This window comes from Eptatretus burgeri, chromosome 9 (assembly GCF_056783735.1).
Source record: "Eptatretus burgeri isolate ZD-2024b chromosome 9, Ebu_testis_v1, whole genome shotgun sequence".
NCBI classification, from domain to species: Eukaryota; Metazoa; Chordata; class Myxini; order Myxiniformes; family Myxinidae; genus Eptatretus; species Eptatretus burgeri.
Window position 1 is genome coordinate 86,977,324 of NC_140969.1, and position 20,385 is coordinate 86,997,708.

Sequence of the window (20,385 nt, forward strand, 5' to 3'; positions counted from 1 at the left end):
TCTGAGGGTCTTGAGTTTGAGCCCCTGTCATGTTGCTGAAATAACACCAGGTGGGTTGACTCAGCCAATCATCCTTCTGAGGTTGACAAAATATGCACCAGCTTAATAGTAACAGGGGCATTGCATCAGTGGCACAGCCATACTTCTACAAAAATGATGCAACCAGCAGCCACAGGCTGCATACAAAACAACTCATAACTAGAGGGACACTCAGTAGAGCGCATACCACCATCCTCTAATGCCTGATCGACGAGAACATATCTGGCCCAATACGTTTTTGAAATATCTTACTACATATCGTTTTTGGCCCTATCTCTCAAAGGTGAATAATCACTTTACCCATTAAATAATTCTCGTATCCAGATCCGGATTCAGATCTTCATTAAAATTGAATCAATTCATCCATGTGACACATCCAACCTGTCCACCAAGTTTCCTCCGAAACCATCCACGACTTTTTGAGATATCGTACTAGATATAGGTTTAGACCGACATATCTCTCAATGGTGAAGAATCACTTAAAAAATTATCAGATCCGGATCCGGATTCAGATCTTCATCAAAATTGAATAAATTATTCCTTGTCACATACACAATGTGTCCACCAAGTTTCGTCCGAATCCGTCCACAACTTTTTTAGATATCATACTATGTGTCGTTTTTGGTCCCGTCTCTCAACAGTAAAGAATCACAAAAATTTGTAGAAGCTGGATCCGGATCCAGATCTTCACTAAAATATAATCAGTTCATCCTTGCCACACACCCAACCTCTCCACCAAATTCCATCCGAATCCGTCTTCAACTTTTTAAGATATCCTGCACACAAACAGACAAACAAACAATCAAACGGAAATGGTTGAAAACGTAACCTCCTTCCACCTTCGGTGGTGGAGGTAACTAGATTATGTTCATAGAATACATACCTTGCACAATCGTGAGAAGGATTTTGTGCAAGCCAAGTCTTTTGTTTTTTAATTTTCTTTGATCCAATATGCCTGCCAGTCCACGTGACTAATGACGTCATCTTTATCAAACCATATTTCCCATGGGTGGTTGATCAAATAGTTAAATTTTGCATTGATCGGTTAAGCATTTTGCCAACCGCTTATGAAGATTTTCAAAGATTTCCCCTAAGATCCAACATTGTTGCCAGACCATGTGACACTTGATGGTCATTTTAATGAAAATCCTGTTCCAATTTCAAATCAATTGGATGAAAATTGACAATTTAGAAATTTTGTTGACCTTTTGGCCAATACATACATACATACATACATACATACATGCATACATACATACATACATTGGGAGCATGCGTCGCTGGGTCCACTTTCTTCCGGTACTCCAGTGGCCTCCATCTGCCCATTCCCCAGGCAGATGGCTGACCGATGTTGACCTCAAAAAGAGTGGGTGGTTGAATTTAGTGATCTGATATGCAAATTGTGTTTAAAAATTTCAAGTCAATTAGATGAAAATTGAGGATTTCAAATATTTGACCTATGTTGACCTTTTGGCTTATGTTGACCTCAAAAATAATTTGTGGTTGAATTCAGTGAGGTGATGTGAAAATCTTGTTCAAATTTCAAGTCAATCGGATGAAAGTTGTCAATTTTAGAAATTCGGTCTATGTTGACCTCTTGGTTTATGTCGACCACAAAAATTATTCATGGTTGAATTAATGACCTGATATGCAAATCATATTTTATAATTCATGTTAATCGGATGAAAATTGACCATTTCAAAATCCCAGCCTACCTTTTGGCCTGTTAACCTCAAAATTGATTGGTAATTTAATTCAATGACCAAATGTGCAAATCCTCTTCAAATTTCAAGTCAATCGTATGAAAATTGACAATTTTACACATTTGACCTTTGTTGACCTTTTCGTCTGTTGACCTTTTGGCCCATGTTGACCTCAAAAATAATTGGTCATTGAATGAAGTGACTTGATGAAAATGAATTAAAAACATTTTTTTTTTTTCATTTTCTTCCTTGTATTGGATTTTGTGTGGATGGATTGGTGTGGTGTTCGCGCAGGCATGATGGACTGAATGGCCTCCACCTGTGTTAGATTTCCTTGTTTCCTTGTTTGTTTCCTTGATATGAAAACTATGTTCACATTTCAGGTCAATCTGATGAAAATTGACAATTTTGAAATTTAGCCTATGTTGACCTTTTGGCTTATATTGACCTCAAAAATAGTTGGTGGTTGAATTTAGTGACCTGATATGCAAATTATGTTCAAATTTCAAGTCAATCGAATGAAAATTGACAATTTTAGAAAATCCGGGCTATGCTGACCTTTTGGCCGCTGTTGACCTCAAAAATAGTTGGTGGTTGAATTCAGTGACTTGATATGCAGATCCTCTTCAAATTTCAAGTCAATCGGATGAAAATTGAGGATTTTAGAAAAATTGACCTTTGACCTCAAAAGAGTGACCGCTATCTCACATGGTCATGCAACATGTGGTAAAGTTTCGATTTCCTCCGCTGAACGGTTTTCGGTGTACGCTCTTAACAAAATGCAGACACGACGTACGACGCACGTCATACGTACGTATGCTACTGATCGCTTTAACCTTGCTTTTCGCTTCGCGAGCGCAGGGTAATTACAGCTTTGGTGAGTGAGTGGCAGTAATGAAAGAACTGGGTTAAGGTAGTTGCATTATTTTGCTGGATATCATCAAAAATGCATGATATATAAATAGGTAGTGAGGCCTTGGGTTAATCAGGAATGAACAACATGTGATATGTCAATCTGTCTGGAAAGGAAAGCATGAAGGAGGAAAGGGGTGGAGGGGAATTGTGCAGGAGTGTGCTTGTGGAACAGACCATGAAGTATCAGAATCACAGAGTATTATTAGTTGAAGTTGTCCTGTTAAGTTTTCCCATCTGACCCCATAGCTCATCGTGCTGGGAGCACAGGTTAAACTCCAATTTAGTATATGCATTTGTGAGGTTGGCAGGATACCCTGGAGGTATACACGCTTGCCTCAGAGCCATCTCACCTGGTTTCGTAAACACTTCAGCCATTATCGCTTGAACCAAACACACGATTTTGATGACACTTGGCCAAAAGCTTCATATCTGATGCCTCACCAAGGTGCATTGACCGCATCAAAATCTGCGCCCATTAAGGGGGTCTGCAGGGGGAGGGGTGTTTCGGACCCCCCCCCCCAAAAATAGGTATTTGCTCTCTTCTTCAAAACTACGCAAACAATTTGGATAAAACTTGACCACAACCTTCATCACCCGTAATGTACCAAAGTTTACCAACTTCAACAAAATCTGCGCTCATTAAAGGGGTCAACAGGAGGTTTTCTGACTCTCCTCCCCACCCCCCAAAATAGGTATTTGCTCTCTTCTCTCAAACTACATACACGATTTTAATGAAACTTTACCACAACATTTTTCACCCATGATGTACCAAAGTTTACCAAATGCATCAAAATCTGCGCTCATTTAGGGGGTGTACAGGGGGGTTTTGACCCCCCAAAATAGGTATTTGTTGTCTCCTCCGAAACTACACACACGATGTCAATGGAAGTTGACCTCAGCATTCTTCACCCGTAATGTACCAAAGTTTATTGACCTCATTAAAATCTGTGCTCATTAAAGGGGTCTATAGGAGGTTTTCTGACCCCCCCCCCAAAAAAAATAATGGGTATTTGTTGTCTCTTCCGAAACCACACATTTTGATGAAAGTTGACCTCAACATTCAACACTCATGATGGACCAAAGCATATCGACCACATCAAAATCTGTGCTCATTGAAGGGGGCTACAGGGGGGGGGGTTTGACACCCCAAAATAGGTATTTGTTTTCTCCTCAGAAACTTCACAATCAATTTCGATGAAACTTCACCATAACATTCATCACCAATGATGGGAGGCCAAAGTGTATCGACCATGTCAAAATTGGCACTCATAAAGGGGGTGTGCTTGCGGGGGGGGGTGGTTGAACTCCCAAAATATGTATTTGTTGTGTCCTCTGAAACTACACACACAATTTCGATTAAACTTGACCACAACATTCATCACACGTGTGAACCCAAGTTTATTGACCACAACAAAATCTACACTCATTAAAGGGGTCTACAGGGAGGTTTTGACCCCCCCCCCAAAAAAAATTGGTATTTGCTCTTCTCAAACTACAAACATAATTTTGATGAAACTTGACCACAACCTTCATCACCCATGATGTACCAAAGTTTATCATTGACATAAAAATCTGCGCTCATCAACGGGGTGTATAATGGGGGGGGGGTGTTGGGTTGGCCCCACAAAATAGGTATTTGCTCTCTTCTTGGAAATGACACACACAATTTCCATGAAACTTGACGACAACCTTCATCCCCCGTGATGTATCAAAGTTTATCGACTGCTTGAAAATCTGCGCTCATTAAGAGGGTCTACGGGAGGGTTTTTGACCCCCCCCCCAAAAGAGGTATTTTCTCTCTTCTCCGAACTACAGAGACAATTTCAATGAAACTTGACCACAACGTTCATCATCCGTGATGTACTTCAGTTTGTTCATGGCATCAAATAATTCAGGGTCGAAGGAGGTCTGCGGGGGGTTTGGGTGACTTGCAATGTAATGTATGTGATGTGTTGTTGATCCAGGTAAGCATCAGGACAGGCGGTCCTATGTTTTCTTTCTGGTTTCTAACCAATCATTTTGCCCCACACTACGATTGGGCTCTTGGACCTCTCCCTCAAGTGCTGGCAGTGAGGAAGATGCCATTGGCCAGCTTGTTTTACACAGCTTTTTGGAATTTGAAACTTTGGGACTGTTCATTGATTTACACTACATTTTTTTTTTACACCTTTCTGATCGATTGCTTTCGTTCTATGTTGACAAATTTTGGTTACCAATGATCTCGGAGGGGGCTCCTTCTCGTATACTTTTCCTCGGTGCCATTTTGTTAGTACTTTTACATCATGAACTTTGTTCCATTTACTTGTCCATCCATTGGCATGGTTTTAAAAAAAATCTGGTTGCGAACCAATTCTTTTGTCGCACACTAAGTGTCACCACCCCCACACTGTAAGCCATTATTCATTATCTGTTTGCCAAGTTTGAACAACATCGGTAACTGCATGTCCGAGAAATGGTTGAGGACGTGTTCAACATCGGGATTTTTACAACTCAAATGGCCGCCAGTCGCCCATCTTTGATTGCATCATGAAACAAAATGATGCGCTTATGTATACCATCATGTGTTGTCTTTCTGCCAGGTACGAATAAAATTGGTCCATCCATGTCCGATGTATGTTCGCGGATGCACGCACACACGGACGTGAAAATTCAGACGAAATCCATAAGACCCCATTTTGTACAAAGTCCAGCAGGGGCTAATAATAATAATAATAATAATAATAATAATAATAATAATCTTGGTTTCCAGCACAATTAACCACTGATTCGGGTGGAAATGTTTCAAAAACCAAACAAAACCTATCAAGAGACTTTCACTTTATTGCCTATCTTTAATTATTTCAAAGTATTTGTGCAAATTGTGTATATTTAACAACAATTGGTTCACGAGCGCCAGCCAGAGTGACCACTATATTCGTTATGTCTGTGTGTCTGTCTGTCCAGAGCATAACTCCGTGGACTTTGATCCGATCTTGATGAAACTTGGTTATGTGTTCGATATCAATGTCTAGTTGTGTTTTCCTGGATGAGGGCATGGCTACACCCATTGTGGGCGGAGCCACGCCCCAAAAATAGCCATTTTTAGAGGGTAGTAGGTTTAAAAATCTATCTTCTCCAATGGAATTTACTGAATGGAATGGGTTCTTCGGTATTTGAATAGCAAAATTAATTATCTAAAACTTGTCTTTGTCCAATTTTTCATTTTCGTCCCAAGGTCAAGGTCACAAAGTCAAAAACTTAGAAAATTGCGAATTTTGACATAAAAATCATACGACCGCCCAAACTTTGAGAGCTAGGATGACAATATTTTTTATGCATAATCTTGAGGTCATTCCCCACCGAAAGTCTTCGAACCATTTTGCTCTATCTCGAACACCTTGCCCGTGGCGCCCCCTTCAAGTTTGTTTTTACGCTGATTTCATCAATGTATGGATAATCCGAGGAGTGCGAAATGCCATATAGCCTATATGACGTTATATTGTTCCTGGAATGTTCCAGAAGAAGTTTTGCCCCAAAGGTCATAATCCTTTACCTTTGACCTTTAAAGGCCACAAAGGTCAAATTTTCAAAGTTGTGGGAATCGAACCGGGTTTTCGACCTTCTTCGACGAACTAACTCCATGGTTACATTTTTCTGACATTTTCATCAAAACAAGCAAACGACACTAAATGGGTTGTTTCATTCGACGATATTGCGACATTCATTTGTGTTTGCATTCCATTGAGATATGGTGAGATGTAACCCAAAGTGACGTGCACAAAATTGTACAGAACTGTGTATGTGGTGTGTTGTTCATTTACTTATTTCAGGCAACATCTTTTCATTCCTATCACAGTGGGTCTTGGCCCTAACAACCCGTCAGCATAACCAATCCATCCTTGACATTCTGCTGTTACAATGTCATCGCAAGCGTTCTTCATCGCTCAAACAAGCATGGCCTGCCCACAAGGTTATGGGATTGGATGCTTTCTGACCACCAGGAAGGATAAAGTAAGCACCTCAATTGGATTGAAGAGAGTGAGGAAGATTGTGGAAAAATAATTAACGAGAACCTGGCCGCATAAACTTTATTAGTGTACCAGTGTGTTGTTATGAATCCCAGGGAGGTCACGCGGAATCTAAAGTTCAGTTGACCTTGGCTATCTCTTCTCATTTTCTTCAGCTTAAAAGGAATAGAAGGATCTTTTGTCACATCAAACCACGAGGAAGATGGCGAGTGGTTGACCTTTTGCCACAGTCGGTTCACCATTTTTTTTGCTTTATACCATTCAACCTCTGAAAATATGGGTGCATGGGCTCACAAGACAAAAAAAAATTCCAGGATTGCAAAAAAAAAGAACCCATTGATTATAAATAACTGACTTACAAATATTCTCAACAGGGCTGGTTAGCTAATTCACATATTATGTACGCAATGAGTCATTACCAATGAATCTCTGTCTCGTTGAGGGTGAGAAACACCTGGAGCCCATTTGGGATTGTCCTATAATTCATCTGATTGGAGCATGCTCCAGCCTTTCGGATGAACAGTGGATGGATGCAAGTACGGTACGGTACATGTGTAGCTGCCATCTGGTCCTTGGTACTGCTGAAGCTAGACAATGATATAATTTGGCCTTAGAATGCACCCTGCCTCCTGGCAGGTTGAACGCGTCAGAAAAGCCGCTTGCGATTGTCACTCCAGGTGGATGAAATGGGTACCCATTCAGCTTGGGCTTACACTGAGGATCCAAGTTTGGGGTCTTTGAGGTCAATTTCTGCAATGGAACAGATCACCAAAACTGAACGCTGTTTAACTCAGTGATGGATCGATACGAGCAGACAAACCACAGTAATGTATTTACAGTATTCATATTGTACACAATAACGTACACGATAATAGTATTCATATTGTCTTCTCCATGGCTCCTTTTCCATGGAAGTGGGGTCTGGGCAGGCTTCTAGATCCCCCATACCCCACTTTGGATAGATCTTTTTATCCAAGAACCCCCATCGCCCCCCCCCCCCTTTTTCCTCGCTTTGGTTGAAGTATAACATCATTGGTCCCTCTCTGTCACAGAGGTGAGAGGCAGGATGATTGGGGGGCGGGGGGAGGGGAGAGGTGGCTGGGAAACTCACTTCACCCACCCCCCCTCCCTGCCCTTTTAGCTTGGTAAACAAGAAACCATTCCTGTTAGCAGAAGGCCACGATGAGGCCAAGAATCTGGTACCTTGCCCAAACTGTTCCAAAATTGGCAACAAAAATTATCTGTACTTAAGACCCTTTATTGAACTTATAAAATGCCTAAATCACGTTGCAATCCTTACAATGTCTCCCTCCAATTCAGTGCTGATACCTGTACCGTACTCTTTACAGAGCATTGGTGTTGCCAAAGCATTTTCTTAGCAAGTGTTATACTGGGTGGTTTGTCATTGCCTTCCCACCGTTGATTGCCCTTGTTCTATCCTTTTAAATGCCGAACATCAAGCAAGAAAGCAGCACGTACCATTCTGAAGTCATTGGTATGACTTGGCCGGGGTTCAAACCACGGACCTCCCAGACTCAGAGCAAATGCCTCAACCCTTACACCACCGAGTCTGTTCGGTGCTAATAAAACTGATATTATTTCTGATTTTCTTGATCTAGGTGAGCTAGTTGAATGTGCATTGTGATAGGAAATACCATCATGCATCCTGTAACAAAATCATTAGTGAAGGGAATGACCTCGTTATGGGATATGACATCACACCTGAGGTTTTTTTCTTTACACCACTCTGGAGCAACACATTCCTTATTGTCTAGTCATGTTTGTTTAATACAAAAATGAACCATCAAACTCTTTTTTGGGGGGATCAGCAGCTCATGTGCAATTGCTTCAACTGCTGTCACAAATTCCAATTAGTTACACAATAATGAACTGATTTGTTTTTGTTTCCCTGGCTTTAGCTGAAATCAAAAATACCAACTGTTAAAAATTGATTTTATGATAATATCCCTTCACAGAAATGGAAAATTGAATGTGCGTGAGATTAACTTAAATAATACATTACAGTGAGTTGTTTTTACGTACAGTATGTTTAAAACAATTGATATATTTAAAACTCGGCTGAGGATATTTTGACATTTAAATATTTCATGTCAGAAAACATTTCACAAAATTATGTGTTAAGGATCATTGAAAAGCTTGAACACAGATCACAAGCAGAATGAGGACATGTTGAGATGTTATTGTACTTTTACTATGCTTGATTGACGACGTTTTGTGTTCATTGCCTCCGCCTCCAAAGGTCGATGGAGGTTATGGTTTCGCCACTGTCTGTTTGTCTGTGATAGATGTCAATACGTTGTGGATAGATTCAGACAGAATTTGGTGGACAGGTTGTGTGTGTGTGTGTGTGTGTGTGTGTGTGTGTGTGTGTGTGTGTGTGTGTGTGTGTGTGTGTGTGTGTGTGTGTGTGTGTGTGTGTGTGTGTGTGTGTGTGTGTGTGTGTGTGTGTGTGTGACAAGGACGAATTGATTCGATTTTGTTGAAGATCCGAACTAGGATCCCGATACTTTAATTTTTAAGTGATTCTTCACCATTGAGAGATAGGGCCAAACACGATATACAGTATAAGTATATCGTGATATTTCAAAAAGTTGTGGACAGGTTATCACAAAACTAGGTAGATGAGTTGGTTAGGTGACAGGAACAAGGCAATTCGAGTCTGGATCAGTGTGACCACTCCTCATTTTCATAAATTCCAAGGTGAGCCAATGAAAAAAGCCAAAAATTCACAAGGTTTCGGAAAAGCGATGATGATAGAAAACCTATACGTCAAGAAAACCTATGGAAAACCAAGACGCCAAGGTGAACAACGAAGAGCCAAGATCTTGTGAGAAAAGCCAAGGAGTGGTCACACTGCTCTGGATCCAGATCTGGTCAATCAGTGGGATACGAAATGTAAACTGTTCAGCCTGGCAGAGGAATATGCCAGCTCTCTACCGAGTACCATTCTAGATGAGTTCAGGTTATATCCGAGTTATTCCCGACATCTTTGTTCTTTGTTCTTTTCATAATTCTTTTTAATTTTTTTTCACAATTCTTTATATTCATTCTAATTCTTGCTATTTCTTCTCTTTCATCTCTTTTACTCTCTATTCCTCTCTTTCGTTATCTATCCCTGTAAGGAGAAGTTAATTCTTGCAGAATTTTTTTCTGAAAGGCCGACTTGGTTGTGCCTGGATGGGTTTGAGGGTAGTGGAGTAGCGGCTGAAACCCGAATCCTATCCAGATTCGTCCTGATGACTCAATCTTTGCTCTTTACTTCTTTGGGTACCTTCTTGGTCTTTCATTTTGATTTTTAACTGCCTTGAGATGAGCAGGACGTGCATTGGCTTGGACACTAATCTCCATTTCGAACAGATATTGGTGAACATCACCACGAGTTATCCATTTCTGGAGCACATTGCTCTTCCTTCTGGGTTTCCAGATTAAAAACCGTATACACTGTGTTAATTTGTTCACTGTATACTAATATCCTTGTAATTCATGTTAAAGCACACTAATATCTGCTCATGTCCTTCGGTAGTAGGTAATACATATTTAAAGTCCTCCATGAGCCGTAAGCACTGTAGAACGAAAATAAACAAAAGAGCATTTAACAATGCAGAGCCTCGATGGGGTATATAGATTACCGTATGCATACTCACTCACTCACTGACACCCAACGCTTGGGGAACAGGTGTGAATCTCAGGGGAATTGTGATTGGATAATCTCTCAGGAAATTTGTTCTCAAATATTTTTTGGCTTTGCGAACCCCTTTTGACATTTTGCAGATTACAAATTCAGGTGAGATTTTTTTTTAATTCAGCATTTTATTTTGAATGAAAAATTTACAATGGCATTTCATAGCGTGTGTGTGTGTGTGTGTGTGTGTGTGTGTGTGTGTGTGTGTGTGTGTGTGTGTGTGTGTCAGTGGTTGTTATCTTCATTTGCTTTTGCGGGATTCAGGAGGTGGACCTGAGTCCTCCCAGGACGCACCTTTGAGTGTGTGATAAAGATTGCAGTGGATAGTCTCTAACTTGAACATACTTCACATTCAAAGTATAAAGTGGACTTTAAATGGTTAAATTAGACAACTTTGTCCAAACATGCCTCAGGCTGGACGAGTCAGTAGACCTTGAAGCATAACTCAAAGCATGGGCGGTGTGGGAAAGCACACACTCAGCGGCAGGCACAGATAACTGACATAATCCACATTGACGGTAAAAAAAGAAAAATCAACTTGGCTAAATTACGTGTAAAAATTTTTTTGCTCTGGTTATATTAGACACCTTTATGAAACGATGATTAAGACCACTCAGGTGACCTATATTCAAGTTAATATGTGACACACACACACACACACACACACACACACACACACACACACACACACACTGTCAGTTATAATTAAGCATAGGGTTTGTTTCCACAATTATTACCCTCAATCTGAATAACACACCAGAGTTTTTTTGACTCCGACAAGTATTGAACCACCATATATAGTTTTTTTTCTTCTTCCTGCTCTCCCAACACTCCCAATTTCCGAGTTGTATCAATTTCTGAGCTGTATCTCGAAGCCGGCTGAGACTTTCAAATGAAATTTTGCATCAGTAATGTGAATATAAAGTATGCGGGGTTTACTTTTTTTTTTGATCTTGAGATAATTTTAAAGACATGACCTAATTATAGGCATTTCAACATTTTGCACCATAACTCGACTTAAATTTGTCCAATCGCAACAAAATTGCCCTCATTAGATAGCCCAGCGCAAGTTGCATTTATGCTTAATTTATGTCATACCCCTCCGGGTTAAAGGTCAAGTTTTTACACTCCTCAGATTACTAAACCCACCATTTAAGTTTTTTCCCCTTTTTCTGCCAAATTCCAAGCTGTATCTCGGATCTGGCTGGGACTTTTGGAATTAAATTTTGCATCAATAATGGGAATAAAAAGTTTGCGGGGTTGAGATAATTTTTTGACCTGACCTAATGATTCAGCTCATGACCCAATTATAGGCATTTTAACATTTTTACCATAACTCAAAAAAGGTTTGCCCCATCAGAACGAAATTGCCCTCCCTAGAAAGCTGAGAGAAAGGCGCATTTACAATTTATGTACATCATACGCTTCTGGGTTAAAGCTCAAGGTCAAATGGAGGTCTGAAAAAAAAATTAACATTTTTTTTGTCATCGCTAAATTTTGCCAATGTGGAATCTCATAGACTACTTTGGCCTTCCAAGATTTTCTTGCATAATAATAGTGTACCTGCATTGAAGTTGTGCACTTGATATTTATTTTGTATCCTTGACCTACTTTTTTTCAGATTGTGACCTAATTAACCAAAAAAAAAACCTTTTTGATCATAACTTGAAATAATCTTTCCTCCGATTTTCATGAAGTTGTGTTTTATAGATAGCTTGTAGATGGGGACACATTTTCTTAACTTCATATCAATCTATGCATAAATTGATCAAGGATAACTTCATATTTATGGATAACTTCAATCTGTCCATAAATGTTTGAAGATCAAGGTCATATGGTGGCCTGAAAAAAACATGGCCATCATTGGATCATGGGCCAAAGGGAGTAACACTTAAATGTGCTACTTCCCCTTGGCGATCGCTTTATGATCACAGATATCTAGTTCTCTTTATTGATTTAAGTATTTAATGGTTTGATTTTTGGACATCTAAGTGAATTAATCACATCAAATAAATTAACTCGATCACAGGACAACTTTAAAATAAAATGAATACTTTCAGACAGCTATAAGCTTGTCCACACATGCAATGGTTGAGTTTGTGCTCAGTAAAAGAAATGCTCATTAACTGCGTGAAAGACAGGAATCACAAAGCAAACATGGGAAAGTCTTTCTTTTTTCTTTTCAAAGTAACCAACAAACTTTTCACAGTAAGCGAGCAAAATACATATAAACAAAGTTGTGTGTTCAAGTGAGTAGTGCAATGGCAATTTGGGTTCTAACCCTCCGACCAGTGGACATCTTTTGATGTGTATAATGAGGTTGGCCTGTTTGCATTCCCATCTCAGCACCATATTCATGATGCAGATTATTTTAGGTTCAAACCAGGCTGAATAGTTTACGTTTTGTATCTCACTGATGGGCTGGATCTTGATCCAGACCTGAACCAAAATCTAATCGACTTGTTCTTGTCGCTTAACCAACTCATCCACCAAGTTTTGTCATTATCAGTCCGCAACTTTTTGAGATATCCTGCTATATATCGTTGTTGGCCCCATTACTCAATAGTGAAGAATCGCTTTAAAATTGGAGTATCCGGATCTTCACCAAAATCTAATCAATTCGTTGTTGTCACACATCCAACCTGTTCACCAAATTTCGTCCGAATCCATCCACATACTTTGGAGATATCCTGCTCACAGTTAAACAGCAGACAAAGGTGAAAACATAACCTCCATCCACCTTCGGGGGCAGAGGTAATGATATGTCTTACGCATTTGTTTGTCTGTATTCATACGATATCCTTGCAATTTGTTTAGAAGTATAGTGATGTCTCCTGATGTCCTTGTTGCACACATGATGTGTGTATACAAGTTCCACCATGAGCCTTACATCACTGTTTTACATCAAGTATCTCCCAATGCCAATGATCTACACCTCAAATGTCTTCTCAATCCCAAAATGAAATGCGAGTTCTTCGGTCATGTGCGGGTGACGTGAGCAGATTAGCCTCTTTCTGCACCCAATATTCTTGATGTGATTTAGTGATCCTGGAAGCTGCTAACATCTTGTCACAGCAGAATGCCTCTTGAATGTTTTATGATATGTTGAAAGAAGTGCCAGATGAAGTCATAGAATGTTCTAGTTGCGTTATTTGCCTACATTAGTTATTATTTTGTCACGCTGATTAACACAACTTCATTATCTCCAAGTTGTTTATTTTCAGTCTCACAAGCACTCAGGGAAAAGCACCATAATCCTACGGAAATCAAAAAGCCATAAATGTGTCGAGCCTTCTGGAACAATCCACCACCTTCTGCATGCTACATTTTCATCGGCGAAGCGAACATATGTACTTTGTACGACCTTTTATCGACCAAGACTAAATGTAACCGACAGGATGGTGCAGAGGTTGTGTTAGATTCCCAGCCTGATTGTAATTTGTCAGATTGATGCTTCCATGGCACGAAGTATCACAAAGTGTGCCATCCTTCGGATCGATGTTAAGCTAGGTGTCCAGTGCCCACGTGTGCCAGCATTTTATCAAAGATCCCACGTTGTGTTTTAAAGGAACAGTTGGCAGGTTATCAAAGACATCCTGAATAAATTACAATTCCCTGTCCTGACTGTTTTGCCAACCAACACTTGGCAAACGTCACGAGCATGCCTAAAGGCCCTTAGTATGAGTTGAGGAAGGTGTCGTGCTGCAACAGACTGACCGAGGCTGGTTTGACGGTGATGGCTTCATACAATAACTCGTAATAGTGAAAGATGAGATGTTCTTATACAAGGTAGACAGAGTGTCCATTTACATTTTGACAGATGAGATGAGTTCGTCAATAGGGGCACCGCGTTGTGTCTGCAGGGTGATGCATGTTATACATTCTGTACGTTTTCTTAAGTGTTACTGATCCGTCCGCCTAAAACATGATCAAGAACATCATCTATCAAGTCCCTGTAGCGATGTTATCTTTTTATTCAACTGTTTGGATGAACTCTTCCATCACGTGCCATCATCTGAGATGGCAGTTCATTTCTTATCTTTAATAATGATTCCGTTTGCGCAAAGCGTCTTGACAATTACAAATGAAAGACTGTCTCTCTCATTATTATACATTGCTCTCTTTGGAATACCTGGCTTATCCAAATAGAATAGATCGATCGACGCTTGCAAAAGGAAGTTTTCGCTCTTTATAATATTATTTCTGAAGAATCATGACATTTGTTTGCATTTCCTCATGGAATCTCTGTTACAAGAGAGACAGATATTTGTCTGTCCTTCTGTGTGTCACCATTTTTCTCAGAGATGGCCAAACGGATCTTTAACCAACTTTCAGAGGTTCATCAATGAGTGTGAAGGAGTGTTATAGGTTTCAAAAACAATTTTTTTTTAATGTAAAAAGTTTTTTAAAAGTTGTGTATTTTGGGGGATTAAAAAAAAAATTCGCTCAATAGTGCTAAACCTTTGTACATATGTGAAAGGTAATCTACCGATATAAAACATAATGTGTATTTGTCTGTCCCCGTTCATGAAGACAATTTAAGAAGGATTTTAATGGCCAATCTTTTAACACAACTGTGTGTTCACTATGGTCTATTTTTCAGGATAAAAAAAACATTCGAAAAACATTTTTCATCAAAGAATATTTACATCTCTTCTATTGGAATTGTCGACTGTGACATGCAACACTGGGGCGCGTTTAACTAGAGGTCACTGCCTCAAGGGCAGTGTACGAAGCGTTTTTTAAGAAATAACAATAACTAAAAGGTGCATGGAGGTCAAATTCACTGCACATGATGTGTAACGTGCGTAGAAAAAAATGATTGTTCATTTACGTCCGTCGGATGTCTAATAAATAAAGAAGATATAGCACACTTAACGCTAGGCCGAGACTTCAGACTTTTTGGCACACTCATGAGGCTGTATGGTCAAAACAAAACGTCCCAGAAGATAAACAAAATAGGGTCACATTTGTACATGTAGTGTTTTAAAATAAATGCTTCTCCTTGCTACGGAACATCATATCTTCCACTCTGAATATTTCGAAAAAATAATTCCAACCCGTCATTTTGATGGGTTTTTATACCGGTATTAAATGATCCCCTACCCCATTCCTTAGTGGGAGTGTTTTAGTGTTCCCCCACATTTCGTACACAGATGTTTCGGACACACACACACACACACACACACACACACACGTAAACAGTGTATACATTGGTGTATTCAACATGATTTCTTCACTCGGTGCATGTGTAAACTCCTCCATTAACCCTAGTCAATGTTAACAAATCCTAAACCGTGCAGGCTCTCGTTTTAAGATTACATGTCCAATGCATTGATTTTGGAGAGATGGAGATTTTTTAGTCAGCAGTGCACCATTTGACTTTGTTCCAGAAGCTGTGCAGAAACAGCGGTTCACAAATGAGTGTGCCAGTGAATGTGAGTTTTGTGTATGTCACCTCTTTTTATCAAAAGGCTGTTTACACATAACATGCGAATTGCTTCATAAATATGTTTACAGTGCAGAAGCTGCTTCCAACACAGCAACCTCACTGAGATAGCAAGCAGTGGAACCTAGTGTCAGGGAACCTCCAAGAAGATCAGACTACTTGTTATCTGCACATCAGGTAGGAATTTGTCATTTTCTCAGGGTGTTGGAGATAACTCACCTATTCTTTAACATCCACAAACTAATGCCGGTGGAATTAACACCCAGTTTAACAGTTTATAACCGGATTTGGATCAAACCCAGGTGAGAGAGCTCAGAGGCAAGTGTGCGTACTTCAAGGTTATCCTTTCAGCCCACGTGGGTGTAGAGAAAATTTGAAATGAAAAAAAAGAATAATTATTGTCCAGTCCAGACTAATGTATGGCTTGTGTGTCTGTGGATGTCTGGGCTATTATGGAAGATTGTGTGGGTAGCATTTGTCCCCGAGATAGTTAATGGGTCATGCATTATGTTTTGCTCAGCAAAAATAAACTAACATCCAAGCAAAGTATTCTTGGTAAGCATTTCTACACTTACCATAGTACATAATGTGCCTGATAAGCAGCAAGATGACTTGCTTCGATTCTCATCCATGGGCTCTGCTGTACTCAAAGACATAATTCCTCCTCTCCCCAGACAAGGATAGTTGGCGGCCATCCAAGGTTGAGCGACCCAAGGGTCTGGGAAGCCGAAATTGCTTGTTATATAAATCATATAATGTGCAAACATTTTTTCTGATGCATGTACACCTTCCAAAGTCACTTGCACCAATGTGGGGATTTATAGTCCTTGTTATTTTATTATAGACCATCTATTTATTATGTATGCAGAAATGGTGAATATTTTGACCGCCTGACTCCAAAAAAGGAAGGAGTAGACTGATGCCTGAGTGTCGGGAAGATTAGAGGAAGCAATGTGTGTATATTACCCCCCACTCTCCCCCACACCGACTCCAAATGGTAAACATATTGATGTAATTCCGTGTCCTCAAAACACCAGAATGAGAGTTTACAGCTGAGTCAAGATTCGAAGTATATATATATATATATATATATATATATATATATATATATATATATATATATATATATATATATATATATATATATATATATATATATGTATATATATATACATATATATATATATATATATATATATATATATATATATGTATATATATACATATATATATATGTATATATATACATATATATATACATATGTATATATATATACATATATACATATATATATATATGTATATATATATACATATATATATATATATATATATATATATATGTATATATATATATACATATATATATATATATATATATATATATATATTATACATATATATAAAAGCCTGGTGTTGGCGTAATGGTTAGGGTAGCGGCTTGGGATCCAAAAGGTCCTGAGTTCAAGCCCCGTTGGCCACTTGAATTAATACACACCAGGAGGTTGACTCAGCCTGTCATCCTTCCGAGGTCGGCAAAGTGAGTACCAGTGTACTGGGCCCGGTGTATGCCCTGGTTAGCATAGGTGTACCGTATCCCTGTGTCGTAAGAGGCGACCAGGGTTGCGTCAGGAAGGGCATCTGGCGTAAACCCTGTGCCAAATCATTATGCGGATCATAACGGATGATCTGCTGTGGCGACCCCCTAACGGGAGCAGCCGAAAGAAGAAGAAGAAGATATAAATATATATATATACATATATATATATATATATATATATATATATATATATATATATATATATATATATATATATGTATATATATATATATATATATATATATATGTATATATATATATATATATATGTATATATATATATATATATATATATATATATATATATGTATATATATATATATCACACACACACACACACACATATCGGCTATCCTACTGGCCCAATTACATTATCTACTAAAATAGCACTCTGTAGAGAGCGTACCTCCGCCAGGCTGAACAGTTTACGTTTTGTATCCTGATGGGCCTGTCTGGATCTGCACCTGAACCAACATCGAATCAGCTTGTTCTTGTCACCTAACCAACTCATCCACCTCGTTTTGTCATAACTCATGCAAAACTTTTTGAAATATTGTGCTGTATATAGTTTTTGGCCCCCATCTCGCAATGGTGAAGAATCACTGAAAACAATTTTTAAAATTCTCGTATCCAGATTCAGATCAAAATGGGATCAATTCTTCATTGACACTTGTCCACCAAGTTTCATCCAAATCCATCCATAACTTTTTTGAGATATTGTGTTATATATCGTTTTTAGCGCAAGATAACTGAAGGGTGAAGAATCACTTAAAAAATTATCGGATCGAGATCTGGATTCGGATCTTTATCAAAATGGAATCAATGCATCCTTGTCACACACCTTCACCTGATAAAAAAAAAAGTTTTGTCCAATTTGTCCACAACTTTTTGCGATATCCTGTTCACAGTCAGATAAAAAGAAAGAAACAAAGGGGTGAAAACATTATTAAAAACGAATTGGCTCCATGGCATTGGTAACTAGAATGAGCACTCGGTAGAGCGCATACCTTCGCTGCCGCAACTTTTTTCCGGCCACATTTGAAAAACGTCATTTTAAAACGAACATGACGTCACAACCGTCAGTCCGATTGACGTCAAATTTGGTGTGTAACCTCCTTGAAGGCAGTCCAACAAAATGGAATGATAAAGACTGAAAAATTAAAAAGCTGAAAAATGACATCATCTTTTGACGTCATTTTGACGCACTTCCGGGGACGTCACGTCCAATCGGGGACTACCATTCTGAAAGCTCGTAGTTCACTGAACGTTTTAACATTGGTTTCATGTCAATAGCTCTATTAGATCTGAAGCTATGCCTTCAAGTATATTTTGACCTTGAGTGTGACCTTGACCTTGACTACAGAGTTAATTGGCAAAACCTGTACATCAATAAACAGATATTTTGGTACTGATCCTAATGCCTGGATTTGGGAGACTTTGCTTTATAAATTATATAGATATTTGAATGTAAAATATCAGGACATTTTAGCCACAATTGAAAAACGTCATGTTCAAACGTCAATGACGTCATAACGGTCAGTCCGATCGAAGTCAAATTTGGTGTGTGACGTCCTTAAGGTAAGTCCTACAAAACGGTATGATCAAAACTGATGAGGTCGAAAATTGAAAATTTACGTCATCTTGTGACGTCATTTAGATGCACTTCCGATGACGTTACGTCAAATCCGACACTACATATCCGAAAGGTATCTCATCATGGAACAATATGGCGGTGGTTGCATGTCGATAGCTGTATTATGAAGGAAGTTATGCTCAAAAGAGTGTTTTTGACCTTTTCTTGACCTTGACCTTTGACCTGATCGCCACCAAAATCTAATCAAATCGTCCTTGGATACTCACGAATCATCCCACCAAATTTCATGCAATTCGGTTTCATACTTTCTGAGTTATGCAAATAACAAACAACACACATATTCACAAATAAATAAATACACAGCGACCAAAACGTAACCTTTCGCAGAATGCGAAGGTAATTAGAGAGTTCATAGAACACCTAACCCCACACAGTGTTCAAATATATAATTCAACTGAAATAGAATTAAGATTTTAAAGGTCCTATAAAAAATTTATTCCGGAAGTTCACTGCCGTTAATTTATTTAAACCACCTTATTCAACACGTTACATTAGTTATTCGTGCCTGTTGTTTGTGTGCTTTCTGACGTCCTTAAAAACAGTAAGTTTCCTGTTTGGAATGATTTTCAATTTTGTTTGACATGCCAGGCAGGCAGAGTTAAAAAAAAATGATTTTTTTTTCCTTCTCACCCTTCTCTGCACGTGCGCAATCGGGTCAAATTCAGAGCCAAAGTACTGCTAAACTGCAGGTTTGTTTTCCGATTCATGTTCTAATTTCTGTTCAAAGTATAATGTTCAATTTAAATCACAGTTGTTCCTCAATCACAAACTGACGTTTGTCGATGCATGGATAAGCAGATAGAAGTTAACCTATTGCTTAACCCTGCTTTTCACTCCGTGTGCGTGGGGTAAAAACGATATTATTTGTTTAGCAACAGTGAGCCTAACATGAGATTTGGATGAAGAGGAACATCAAGTAGTATTTGCATTTCAGTGTGCAGTTTCATTCAGCACAGTACTATCAGCATGGTTGATGTCGTAGAGAGAGGTCAATGAGTGCAAATAAACAAAGGAAAGGCTTGTTTATACACATTACATTCGAGCAGACATAACGTCCTGCACATAGTGATAATTTGATTTGATTAAAACGAAGACCTCAGATGTTAAACGTTTAAAGAGGGGTGTTTGAAGAGAGGCAAGGATGTGAAAGCAAGGACTTGAGGAATACAAAGAGGAAGTGGAAGGGAGTGAGGCTGAGTATAGCACAGAGAAACTTTCAACCTTTTTCTGCAGCTTAGTTAATCTGATGCTGTTTATTATTCAGATGGGAACAATAACAGGGAAAGTTACGTTGAATTGACTTGTTTGTGTTCTC

The 20,385-nt window shown here is 38.9% G+C and overlaps 1 protein-coding gene across 5 annotated transcripts in view; it reads left to right on the forward strand.

Annotated features, from left to right (window-relative positions):
• The window catches only part of LOC147020545 (leucine-rich repeat and fibronectin type-III domain-containing protein 4-like), a 365,929-nt gene that overhangs the window by 98,892 nt on the left and 246,652 nt on the right, over nt 1-20,385 (forward strand). Inside the window, exon 3 of one of the 5 annotated variants that reach the window (XM_085895971.1) lies at nt 15,888-15,993. The exons of the other annotated variants lie outside the window; for them this stretch is intronic. The gene's annotated coding sequence lies outside the window, so the exon portion shown is untranslated. The remainder of the gene's footprint in view (nt 1-15,887; nt 15,994-20,385) is intronic. 5 annotated transcript variants of the gene reach the window in all.